The sequence below is a fragment of the Amblyomma americanum genome, chromosome 5 (genome assembly GCF_052857255.1).
Source record: "Amblyomma americanum isolate KBUSLIRL-KWMA chromosome 5, ASM5285725v1, whole genome shotgun sequence".
Classification (NCBI taxonomy): domain Eukaryota; kingdom Metazoa; phylum Arthropoda; class Arachnida; order Ixodida; family Ixodidae; genus Amblyomma; species Amblyomma americanum.
Window position 1 is genome coordinate 3,402,428 of NC_135501.1, and position 12,137 is coordinate 3,414,564.

Here is a 12,137-nt window from a genome sequence, read left to right on the forward strand (position 1 = left end):
GAAGCATGGTGAGACACGGTCGGGTGAAATTACTTTCTTCACGTGGCGCCAGACGCCAACCCGCTCAGAAGTCACGCCTCATTCCGACGAAGCAGGGTGAGACACGGTCTGGTAAAATTCCTTTCTGCACGTGGTGCCAGACGCCAACCCCCTCAGAAGTCACGCCTCATTCCGACGAAGCATGGTGAGAGAAGTTCAGGGGAAATTCTTTTCTGCGCGTGGTGCCAGACGCCAACCCCGTCAGAAGTCACGCCTCATTTCGACGAAGCATGGTGAGAGACGGTCGGGTGAAATTCCTATCTGCACGTGGTGCCAGACCACAACCCCCTCAGAAGTCACGCCTCATTCCGACGAAGCCTGGTGAGACACGGTCCGGTGAAATTCCTTTCTGCACGTGGTGCCAGACGCTAACCCCGTCAGAAGTCACGTCTCATTTCGACGAAGCATGAGGAGACACGGTCGGGTGAAATTCCTTTCTGCACGTGGTGCCAGACCACAACCCCCTCAGAAGTCACGCCTCATTCCGACGAAGCCTGGTGAGAGAAGGTCAGGTGAAATTCCTTTCTGCACGTGGTGCCAGACGCCAAACCCCTCAGAAGTCACGCCTCATTTCGACGAAGCATGGTGAGACACGGTCGGGTGAAATTCCTTTCTACACGTGGTGCCAGTCACCATCCCTGTCAGCAGAATTCACGCCTCATTTCGACGAAGCATGGTGAGACACGGTCGGGTGAAATTCCTTTCTCACGTGGTGCCAGACGCCAACCCTGTCGGAACTCACACCTCAGTTCGGCGAAGCATGGTGAGACACGGTCGGGTGGAATTCCTTTCTGCACGTGGTGGCAGACGCCAACCCCGTCAGAAGTCACGCCTCATTTCGACGAAGCATGGTGAGACACGGTCTGGTAAAATTCCTTCCTGCACGTGGTGCCAGACGCCAACCCCCTCAGAAGTCACGCCTCATTCCGACGAAACATGGTGAGAGAAGTTCAGGTGAAATTCTTTTCTGCACGTGGTGCCAGACGCCAACCTCGTCAGAAGTCACGCCTCATTTCAACGAAGCATAGTGAGACACGGTCGGGTGAAATTCCTTTCTGCACGTGGTGCCAGTCACCAACCCTGTCAGGAGAAGTCACGCCTCATTTCGACGAAGCATGGTGAGAGACGGTAGGGTGAAATTCCTTTCTGCACGTGGTGGCAGACGCCAACCACGTCAGAACTCTCGCCTCATTTCGTCGAAGCATGGTGAGACACGGTCGGGTGAAATTCCTTTCTACACGTGGTGCCAGTCACCATCCCTGTCAGCAGAAGTCACGCCTCATTTCGACGAAGCATGGTGAGACACGGTCGGGTGAAATTCCTTTCTCACGTGGTGCCAGACGCCAACCCTGTCGAAACTCACACCTCAGTTCGGCGAAGCATGGTGAGACACGGTCGGGTGAAATTCCTTTCTGCACGTGGTGGCAGACGCCAACCCCGTCAGAAGTCACGCCTCATTTCGACGAAGCATGGTGAGACACGGTCTGGTAAAATTCCTTCCTGCACGTGGTGCCAGACGCCAACCCCCTCAGAAGTCACGCCTCATTCCGACGAAGCATGGTGAGAGAAGTTCAGGTGAAATTCTTTTCTGCACGTGGTGCCAGACGCCAACCTCGTCAGAAGTCACGCCTCATTTCGACGAAGCATAGTGAGACACGGTCGGGTGAAATTCCTTTCTGCACGTGGTGCCAGTCACCAACCCTGTCAGGAGAAGTCACGCCTCATTTCGACGAAGCATGGTGAGAGACGGTCGGGTGAAATTCCTTTCTGCACGTGGTGGCAGACGCCAACCACGTCAGAACTCTCGCCTCATTTCGACGAAGCATGGTGAGACACGGCCGGGAGAAATTTCATTCTGCAAGTGGTGCCAGACGCCAACCCCGTCAGAAGTCATGCCTCATTTCGACGAAGCATGGTGAGACACGGTTGTGTGAAATTCCTTTCTACACGTGGCGCCAGACGCCAACCCCGTCAGAAGTCACGCCTCATTCCGACGAAGCATGGTGAGGCACGGTCGGGTGAAATTCCTTTCTGCACGTGGTGCCAGACGCCAACCCCGTCAGAAGTCACGCCTCATTTCGACGAAGCATGGTGAGACACGGTCGGGTGAAATTCCTTTCTGCACATGATGCCAGTCAACAACCCTGTCAGGAGAAGTCACGCCTCATTTCGACGAAGCATGGTGAGAGACGGTCGGGTGAAATTCCTTTCTGCACGTGGTGCCAGACGCCATCCCCGTCAGAAGTCACGTCTCATTTCGACGAAGCATGGTGAGACACGGTCGGGTGAAATTCCTTTCTGCACGGGGTGTCAGACGCCAACCCCGTCAGAAGTCACGCCTCATTTCGACGAAGCATGGTGAGACACGGTCGGGTGAAATTCCTTTCTGCACGTGGTGCCAGACGCTAACCCCGTCAGAAGTCACGTCTCATTTCGACGAAGCATGGTGAGACACGGTCGGGTGAAATTCCTTTCTGCACGTGGTGCCAGACCACAACCCCCTCAGAAGTCACGCCTCATTCCGACGAAGCCTGGTGAGAGAAGGTCAGGTGAAATTCCTTTCTGCACGTGGTGCCAGACGCCATCCCCGTCAGAAGTCACGTCTCATTTCGACGAAGCATGGTGAGACACGGTTGTGTGAAATTCCTTTCTACACGTGGCGCCAGACGCCAACCCCGTCAGAAGTCACGCCTCATTCCGACGAAGCATGGTGAGGCACGGTCGGGTGAAATTCCTTTCTGCACGTGGTGCCAGACGCCAACCCCGTCAGAAGTCACGCCTCATTTCGACGAAGCATGGTGAGACACGATCGGGTGAAATTCCTTTCTACACGTGGTGCCAGTCACCATGCCTGTCAGCAGAAGTCACGCCTCATTTCGACGAAGCATGGTGAGACACGGTCGGGTGAAATTCCTTTCTCACGTGGTGCCAGACGCCAACCCTGTCGGAACTCACACCTCAGTTCGGCGAAGCATGGTGAAACACGGTTCGGTGAAATTCCTTTCTCCACGTGGTGGCAGACGCCAACCCCGTCAGAAGTCACGCCTCATTTCGACAAAGCATGGTAAGACACGGTCTGGTAAAATTCCTTTCTGCACGTGGTGCCAGACGCCAACCCCCTCAGAAGTCACGCCTCATTCCGACGAAGCATGGTGAGAGAAGTTCAGGGGAAATTCCTTTCTGCGCGTGGTGCCAGACGCCAACCCCGTCAGAAGTCACGCCTCATTTCGACGAAGCATGGTGAGAGACGGTCGGGTGAAATTCCTATCTGCACGTGGTGCCAGACGCCAACCCCGTCAGAAGTCACGTCTCATTTCGACGAAGCATGGTGAGACAAGGTCGGGTGAAATTCCTTTCTGCACGTGGTCCAGACGCCATCCCCGTCAGAAGTCACGTCTCATTTCGACGAAGCATGGTGAGACACGGTCGGGTGAAATTCCTTTCTGCACGTGGTGCCAGACGCCAACCCCGTCAGAAGTCACGCCTCATTTCGACGAAGCATGGTGAGACAAGGTCGGGTGAAATTCCTTTCTGCACATGATGCCAGTCAACAACCCTCTCAGGAGAAGTCACGCCTCATTTCGACGAAGCATGGTGAGAGACGGTCGGGTGAAATTCCTTTCTGCACGTGGTGCCAGACGCCAACCGCGTCAGAAGTCACGCCTCATTTCGACGAAGCATGGTGAGACACGGTCGGGTGAAATTCCTTTCTGCACGTGGTGCCAGACGCCAACCCCGTCAGAAGTCACGCCTCATTTCGACGAAGCATGGTGAGACAAAGTCGGGTGAAATTCCTTTCTGCACGTGGTGCCAGACGCCAGCCCTGTCAGAAGTCACGCATCACTTCGACGAAGCATGGTGAGACACGGTCGGGTGAAATTACTTTCTTCACGTGGCGCCAGACGCCAACCCGCTCAGAAGTCACGCCTCATTCCGACGAAGCAGGGTGAGACACGGTCTGGTAAAATTCCTTTCTGCACGTGGTGCCAGACGCCAACCCCCTCAGAAGTCACGCCTCATTCCGACGAAGCATGGTGAGAGAAGTTCAGGGGAAATTCTTTTCTGCGCGTGGTGCCAGACGCCAACCCCGTCAGAAGTCACGCCTCATTTCGACGAAGCATGGTGAGAGACGGTCGGGTGAAATTCCTATCTGCACGTGGTGCCAGACCACAACCCCCTCAGAAGTCACGCCTCATTCCGACGAAGCCTGGTGAGACACGGTCCGGTGAAATTCCTTTCTGCACGTGGTGCCAGACGCTAACCCCGTCAGAAGTCACGTCTCATTTCGACGAAGCATGAGGAGACACGGTCGGGTGAAATTCCTTTCTGCACGTGGTGCCAGACCACAACCCCCTCAGAAGTCACGCCTCATTCCGACGAAGCCTGGTGAGAGAAGGTCAGGTGAAATTCCTTTCTGCACGTGGTGCCAGACGCCAAACCCCTCAGAAGTCACGCCTCATTTCGACGAAGCATGGTGAGACACGGTCGGGTGAAATTCCTTTCTACACGTGGTGCCAGTCACCATCCCTGTCAGCAGAATTCACGCCTCATTTCGACGAAGCATGGTGAGACACGGTCGGGTGAAATTCCTTTCTCACGTGGTGCCAGACGCCAACCCTGTCGGAACTCACACCTCAGTTCGGCGAAGCATGGTGAGACACGGTCGGGTGGAATTCCTTTCTGCACGTGGTGGCAGACGCCAACCCCGTCAGAAGTCACGCCTCATTTCGACGAAGCATGGTGAGACACGGTCTGGTAAAATTCCTTCCTGCACGTGGTGCCAGACGCCAACCCCCTCAGAAGTCACGCCTCATTCCGACGAAACATGGTGAGAGAAGTTCAGGTGAAATTCTTTTCTGCACGTGGTGCCAGACGCCAACCTCGTCAGAAGTCACGCCTCATTTCAACGAAGCATAGTGAGACACGGTCGGGTGAAATTCCTTTCTGCACGTGGTGCCAGTCACCAACCCTGTCAGGAGAAGTCACGCCTCATTTCGACGAAGCATGGTGAGAGACGGTAGGGTGAAATTCCTTTCTGCACGTGGTGGCAGACGCCAACCACGTCAGAACTCTCGCCTCATTTCGTCGAAGCATGGTGAGACACGGTCGGGTGAAATTCCTTTCTACACGTGGTGCCAGTCACCATCCCTGTCAGCAGAAGTCACGCCTCATTTCGACGAAGCATGGTGAGACACGGTCGGGTGAAATTCCTTTCTCACGTGGTGCCAGACGCCAACCCTGTCGAAACTCACACCTCAGTTCGGCGAAGCATGGTGAGACACGGTCGGGTGAAATTCCTTTCTGCACGTGGTGGCAGACGCCAACCCCGTCAGAAGTCACGCCTCATTTCGACGAAGCATGGTGAGACACGGTCTGGTAAAATTCCTTCCTGCACGTGGTGCCAGACGCCAACCCCCTCAGAAGTCACGCCTCATTCCGACGAAGCATGGTGAGAGAAGTTCAGGTGAAATTCTTTTCTGCACGTGGTGCCAGACGCCAACCTCGTCAGAAGTCACGCCTCATTTCGACGAAGCATAGTGAGACACGGTCGGGTGAAATTCCTTTCTGCACGTGGTGCCAGTCACCAACCCTGTCAGGAGAAGTCACGCCTCATTTCGACGAAGCATGGTGAGAGACGGTCGGGTGAAATTCCTTTCTGCACGTGGTGGCAGACGCCAACCACGTCAGAACTCTCGCCTCATTTCGACGAAGCATGGTGAGACACGGCCGGGAGAAATTTCATTCTGCAAGTGGTGCCAGACGCCAACCCCGTCAGAAGTCATGCCTCATTTCGACGAAGCATGGTGAGACACGGTTGTGTGAAATTCCTTTCTACACGTGGCGCCAGACGCCAACCCCGTCAGAAGTCACGCCTCATTCCGACGAAGCATGGTGAGGCACGGTCGGGTGAAATTCCTTTCTGCACGTGGTGCCAGACGCCAACCCCGTCAGAAGTCACGCCTCATTTCGACGAAGCATGGTGAGACACGGTCGGGTGAAATTCCTTTCTGCACATGATGCCAGTCAACAACCCTGTCAGGAGAAGTCACGCCTCATTTCGACGAAGCATGGTGAGAGACGGTCGGGTGAAATTCCTTTCTGCACGTGGTGCCAGACGCCATCCCCGTCAGAAGTCACGTCTCATTTCGACGAAGCATGGTGAGACACGGTCGGGTGAAATTCCTTTCTGCACGGGGTGTCAGACGCCAACCCCGTCAGAAGTCACGCCTCATTTCGACGAAGCATGGTGAGACACGGTCGGGTGAAATTCCTTTCTGCACGTGGTGCCAGACGCTAACCCCGTCAGAAGTCACGTCTCATTTCGACGAAGCATGGTGAGACACGGTCGGGTGAAATTCCTTTCTGCACGTGGTGCCAGACCACAACCCCCTCAGAAGTCACGCCTCATTCCGACGAAGCCTGGTGAGAGAAGGTCAGGTGAAATTCCTTTCTGCACGTGGTGCCAGACGCCATCCCCGTCAGAAGTCACGTCTCATTTCGACGAAGCATGGTGAGACACGGTTGTGTGAAATTCCTTTCTACACGTGGCGCCAGACGCCAACCCCGTCAGAAGTCACGCCTCATTCCGACGAAGCATGGTGAGGCACGGTCGGGTGAAATTCCTTTCTGCACGTGGTGCCAGACGCCAACCCCGTCAGAAGTCACGCCTCATTTCGACGAAGCATGGTGAGACACGATCGGGTGAAATTCCTTTCTACACGTGGTGCCAGTCACCATGCCTGTCAGCAGAAGTCACGCCTCATTTCGACGAAGCATGGTGAGACACGGTCGGGTGAAATTCCTTTCTCACGTGGTGCCAGACGCCAACCCTGTCGGAACTCACACCTCAGTTCGGCGAAGCATGGTGAAACACGGTTCGGTGAAATTCCTTTCTCCACGTGGTGGCAGACGCCAACCCCGTCAGAAGTCACGCCTCATTTCGACAAAGCATGGTAAGACACGGTCTGGTAAAATTCCTTTCTGCACGTGGTGCCAGACGCCAACCCCCTCAGAAGTCACGCCTCATTCCGACGAAGCATGGTGAGAGAAGTTCAGGGGAAATTCCTTTCTGCGCGTGGTGCCAGACGCCAACCCCGTCAGAAGTCACGCCTCATTTCGACGAAGCATGGTGAGAGACGGTCGGGTGAAATTCCTATCTGCACGTGGTGCCAGACGCCAACCCCGTCAGAAGTCACGTCTCATTTCGACGAAGCATGGTGAGACAAGGTCGGGTGAAATTCCTTTCTGCACGTGGTCCAGACGCCAAACCCGTCAGAAGTCACGCCTCATTTCGACGAAGCATGGTGAGACACGGTCGGGTGAAATTCCTTTCTACACGCGGTGCCAGTCACCATCCCTGTCAGCAGAAGTCACGCCTCATTTCGACGAAGCATGGTGAGACACGGTCGGGTGAAATTCCTTTCTCACGTGGTGCCAGACGCCAACCCTGTCGAAACTCACACCTCAGTTCGGCGAAGCATGGTGAGACACGGTCTGGTAAAATTCCTTCCTGCACGTGGTGCCAGACGCCAACCCCCTCAGAAGTCACGCCTCATTCCGACGAAGCATGGTGAGAGAAGTTCAGGTGAAATTCTTTTCTGCACGTGGTGCCAGACGCCAACCTCGTCAGAAGTCACGCCTCATTTCGACGAAGCATAGTGAGACACGGTCGGGTTAAATTCCTTTCTGCACGTGGTGCCAGTCACCAACCCTGTCAGGAGAAGTCACGCCTCATTTCGACGAAGCATGGTGAGAGACGGTCGGGTGAAATTCCTTTCTGCACGTGGTGGCAGACGCCAACCACGTCAGAACTCTCGCCTCATTTCGACGAAGCATGGTGAGACACGTCCGGGAGAAATTTCTTTCTGCAAGTGGTGCCAGACGCCAACCCCGTCAGAAGTCAGGCCTCATTTCGACGAAGCATGGTGAGACACGGTTGTGTGAAATTCCTTTCTACACGTGGCGCCAGACGCCAACCCCGTCAGAAGTCACGCCTCATTCCGACGAAGCATGGTGAGACACGGTCGGGTGAAATTCCTTTCTGCACGTGGTGCCAGACGCCAACCCCGTCAGAAGTCACGCCTCATTTCGACGAAGCATGGTGATACACGGTCGGGTGAAATTCCTTTCTGCACATGATGCCAGTCAACAACCCTGTCAGGAGAAGTCACGCCTCATTTCGACGAAGCATGGTGAGACACGGTCGGGTGAAATTCCTTTCTCACGTGGTGCCAGACGTCAACCCTGTCGGAACTCACACCTCAGTTCGGCGAAGCATGGTGAAACACGGTTCGGTGAAATTCCTTTCTGCACGTGGTGGCAGACGCCAACCCCGTCAGAACTCACACCTCAGTTCGGCGAAGCATGGTGAAACACGGTTCGGTGAAATTCCTTTCTGCACGTGGTGGCAGACGCCAACCTCGTCAGAAGTCACGCCTCATTTCGACGAAGCATAGTGAGACACGGTCGGGTGAAATTCCTTTCTGCACGTGGTGCCAGTCACCAACCCTGTCAGGAGAAGTCACGCCTCATTTCGACGAAGCATGGTGAGAGACGGTCGGGTGAAATTCCATTCTGCACGTGGTGGCAGACGCCAACCACGTCAGAACTCTCGCCTCATTTCGACGAAGCATGGTGAGACACGGCCGGGAGAAATTTCTTTCTGCAAGTGGTGCCAGACGCCAACCCCGTCAGAAGTCAGGCCTCATTTCGACGAAGCATGGTGAGACACGGTTGTGTGAAATTCCTTTCTACACGTGGCGCCAGACGCCAACCCCGTCAGAAGTCACGCCTCATTCCGACGAAGCATGGTGAGACACGGTCGGGTGAAATTCCTTTCTGCACGTGGTGCCAGACGCCAACCCCGTCAGAAGTCACGCCTCATTTCGAAGAAGCATGGTGAGACACGGTCGGGTGAAATTCCTTTCTGCACATGATGCCAGTCAACAACCCTGTCAGGAGAAGTCACGCCTCATTTCGACGAAGCATGGTGAGACACGGTCGGGTGAAATTCCTTTCTCACGTGGTGCCAGATGTCAACCCTGTCGGAACTCACACCTCAGTTCGGCGAAGCATGGTGAAACACGGTTCGGTGAAATTCCTTTCTGCACGTGGTGGCAGACGCCAACCCCGTCAGAAGTCACGCATCATTTCGACGAAGCATGGTGAGACACGGTCTGGTAAAATTCCTTTTTGCACGTGGTGCCACACGCCAACCCCCTCAGAAGTCACGCATCATTTCGACGAAGCATGGTGAGACACGGTCGGGTGAAATTACTTTTTTCACGTGGCGCCAGACGCCAACCCCGTCAGAGGTCACGCCGCATTCCGACGAAGTATGGTGAGAGAAGGTCGGGTAAAATTCCTTTCTGCACGTGGTGCCAGACGCAAACCCCGTCAGAAGTCACGCCTCATTTCGACGAAGCATGGTGAGACACGGTCGGGTGAAATTCCTTTCTGCACGTGGTGCCAGACGCCAACACCATCAGAAGTCACGCCTCATTTCGACGAAGCATGGTGAGACACGGTTTGTTGAAATTCCTTTCTGCACGTGGTGCCAGACGCCAACCCCGTCAGAAGTCACGCCTCATTTCGACGAAGCATGGTGAGACACGGTCCGGTGAAATTCCTTTCTGCACGTGGTGCCAGACGCTAACCCCGTCAGAAGTCACGTCTCATTTCGACGAAGCATGAGGAGACACGGTCGGGTGAAATTCCTTTCTGCACGTGGTGCCAGACCACAACCCCCTCAGAAGTCACGCCTCATTCCGACGAAGCCTGGTGAGAGAAGGTCAGGTGAAATTCCTTTCTGCACGTGGTGCCAGAGGCCAAACCCCTCAGAAGTCACGCCTCATTTCGACGAAGCATGGTGAGACACGGTCGGGTGAAATTCCTTTCTACACGTGGTGCCAGTCACCATCCCTGTCAGCAGAATTCACGCCTCATTTCGACGAAGCATGGTGAGAGACGGTCGGGTGAAATTCCTTTCTGCACGTGGTGGCAGACGCCAACCACGTCAGAACTCTCGCCTCATTTCGACGAAGCATGGTGAGACACGGCCGGGAGAAATTTCTTTCTGCAAGTGGTGCCAGACGCCAACCCCGTCAGAAGTCAGGCCTCATTTCGACGAAGCATGGTGAGACACAGTTGTGTGAAATTCCTTTCTACACGTGGCGCCAGACGCCAACCCCGTCAGAAGTCACGCCTCATTCCGACGAAGCATGGTGAGACACGGTCGGGTGAAATTCCTTTCTGCACGTGGTGCCAGACGCCAACCCCGTCAGAAGTCACGCCTCATTTCGACGAAGCATGGTGAGACACGGTCGGGTGAAATTCCTTTCTGCACATGATGCCAGTCAACAACCCTGTCAGGAGAAGTCACGCCTCATTTCGACGAAGCATGGTGAGACACGGTCGGGTGAAATTCCTTTCTCACGTGGTGCCAGACGTCAACCCTGTCGGAACTCACACCTCAGTTCGGCGAAGCATGGTGAAACACGGTTCGGTGAAATTCCTTTCTGCACGTGGTGGCAGACGCAAACCCCGTCAGAAGTCACGCCTCATTTCGACGAAGCATGGTGAGACACGGTCTGGTAAAATTCCTTTCTGCACGTGGTGCCAGACGCCAACCCCCTCAGAAGTCACGCATCATTTCGACGAAGCATGGTGAGAGACGGTCGGGTGAAATTCCTATCTGCACGTGGTGCCAGACGCCAACCCCGTCAGAGGTCACGTCTCATTTCGACGAAGCATGGTGAGACACGGTCGGGTGAAATTACTTTCTTCACGTGGCGCCAGACGCCAACCCCGTCAGAGGTCACGCCGCATTCCGACGAAGTATGGTGAGAGAAGGTCGGGTAAAATTCCTTTCTGCACGTGGTGCCAGACGCAAACCCCGTCAGAAGTCACGCCTCATTTCGACGAAGCATGGTGAGACACGGTCGGGTGAAATTCCTTTCTGCACGTGGTGCCAGACGCCAACACCATCAGAAGTCACGCCTCATTTCGACGAAGCATGGTGAGACACGGTTTGTTGAAATTCCTTTCTGCACGTGGTGCCAGACGCCAACCCCGTCAGAAGTCACGCCTCATTTCGACGAAGCATGGTGAGACACGGTCCGGTGAAATTCCTTTCTGCACGTGGTGCCAGACGCTAACCCCGTCAGAAGTCACGTCTCATTTCGACGAAGCATGAGGAGACACGGTCGGGTGAAATTCCTTTCTGCACGTGGTGCCAGACCACAACCCCCTCAGAAGTCACGCCTCATTCCGACGAAGCCTGGTGAGAGAAGGTCAGGTGAAATTCCTTTCTGCACGTGGTGCCAGACGCCAAACCCCTCAGAAGTCACGCCTCATTTCGACGAAGCATGGTGAGACACGGTCGGGTGAAATTCCTTTCTACACGTGGTGCCAGTCACCATCCCTGTCAGCAGAATTCACGCCTCATTTCGACGAAGCATGGTGAGACACGGTCGGGTGAAATTCCTTTCTCACGTGGTGCCAGACGCCAACCCTGTCGGAACTCACACCTCAGTTCGGCGAAGCATGGTGAGACACGGTCGGGTGAAATTCCTTTCTGCACGTGGTGGCAGACGCCAACCCCGTCAGAAGTCACGCCTCATTTCGACGAAGCATGGTGAGACACGGTCTGGTAAAATTCCTTCCTGCACGTGGTGCCAGACGCCAACCCCCTCAGAAGTCACGCCTCATTCCGACGAAACATGGTGAGAGAAGTTCAGGTGAAATTCTTTTCTGCACGTGGTGCCAGACGCCAACCTCGTCAGAAGTCACGCCTCATTTCAACGAAGCATAGTGAGACACGGTCGGGTGAAATTCCTTTCTGCACGTGGTGCCAGTCACCAGCCCTGTCAGGAGAAGTCACGCCTCATTTCGACGAAGCATGGTGAGAGACGGTAGGGTGAAATTCCTTTCTGCACGTGGTGGCAGACGCCAACCACGTCAGAACTCTCGCCTCATTTCGTCGAAGCATGGTGAGACACGGTCGGGTGAAATTCCTTTCTACACGTGGTGCCAGTCACCATCCCTGTCAGCAGAAGTCACGCCTCATTTCGACGAAGCATGGTGAGACACGGTCGGGT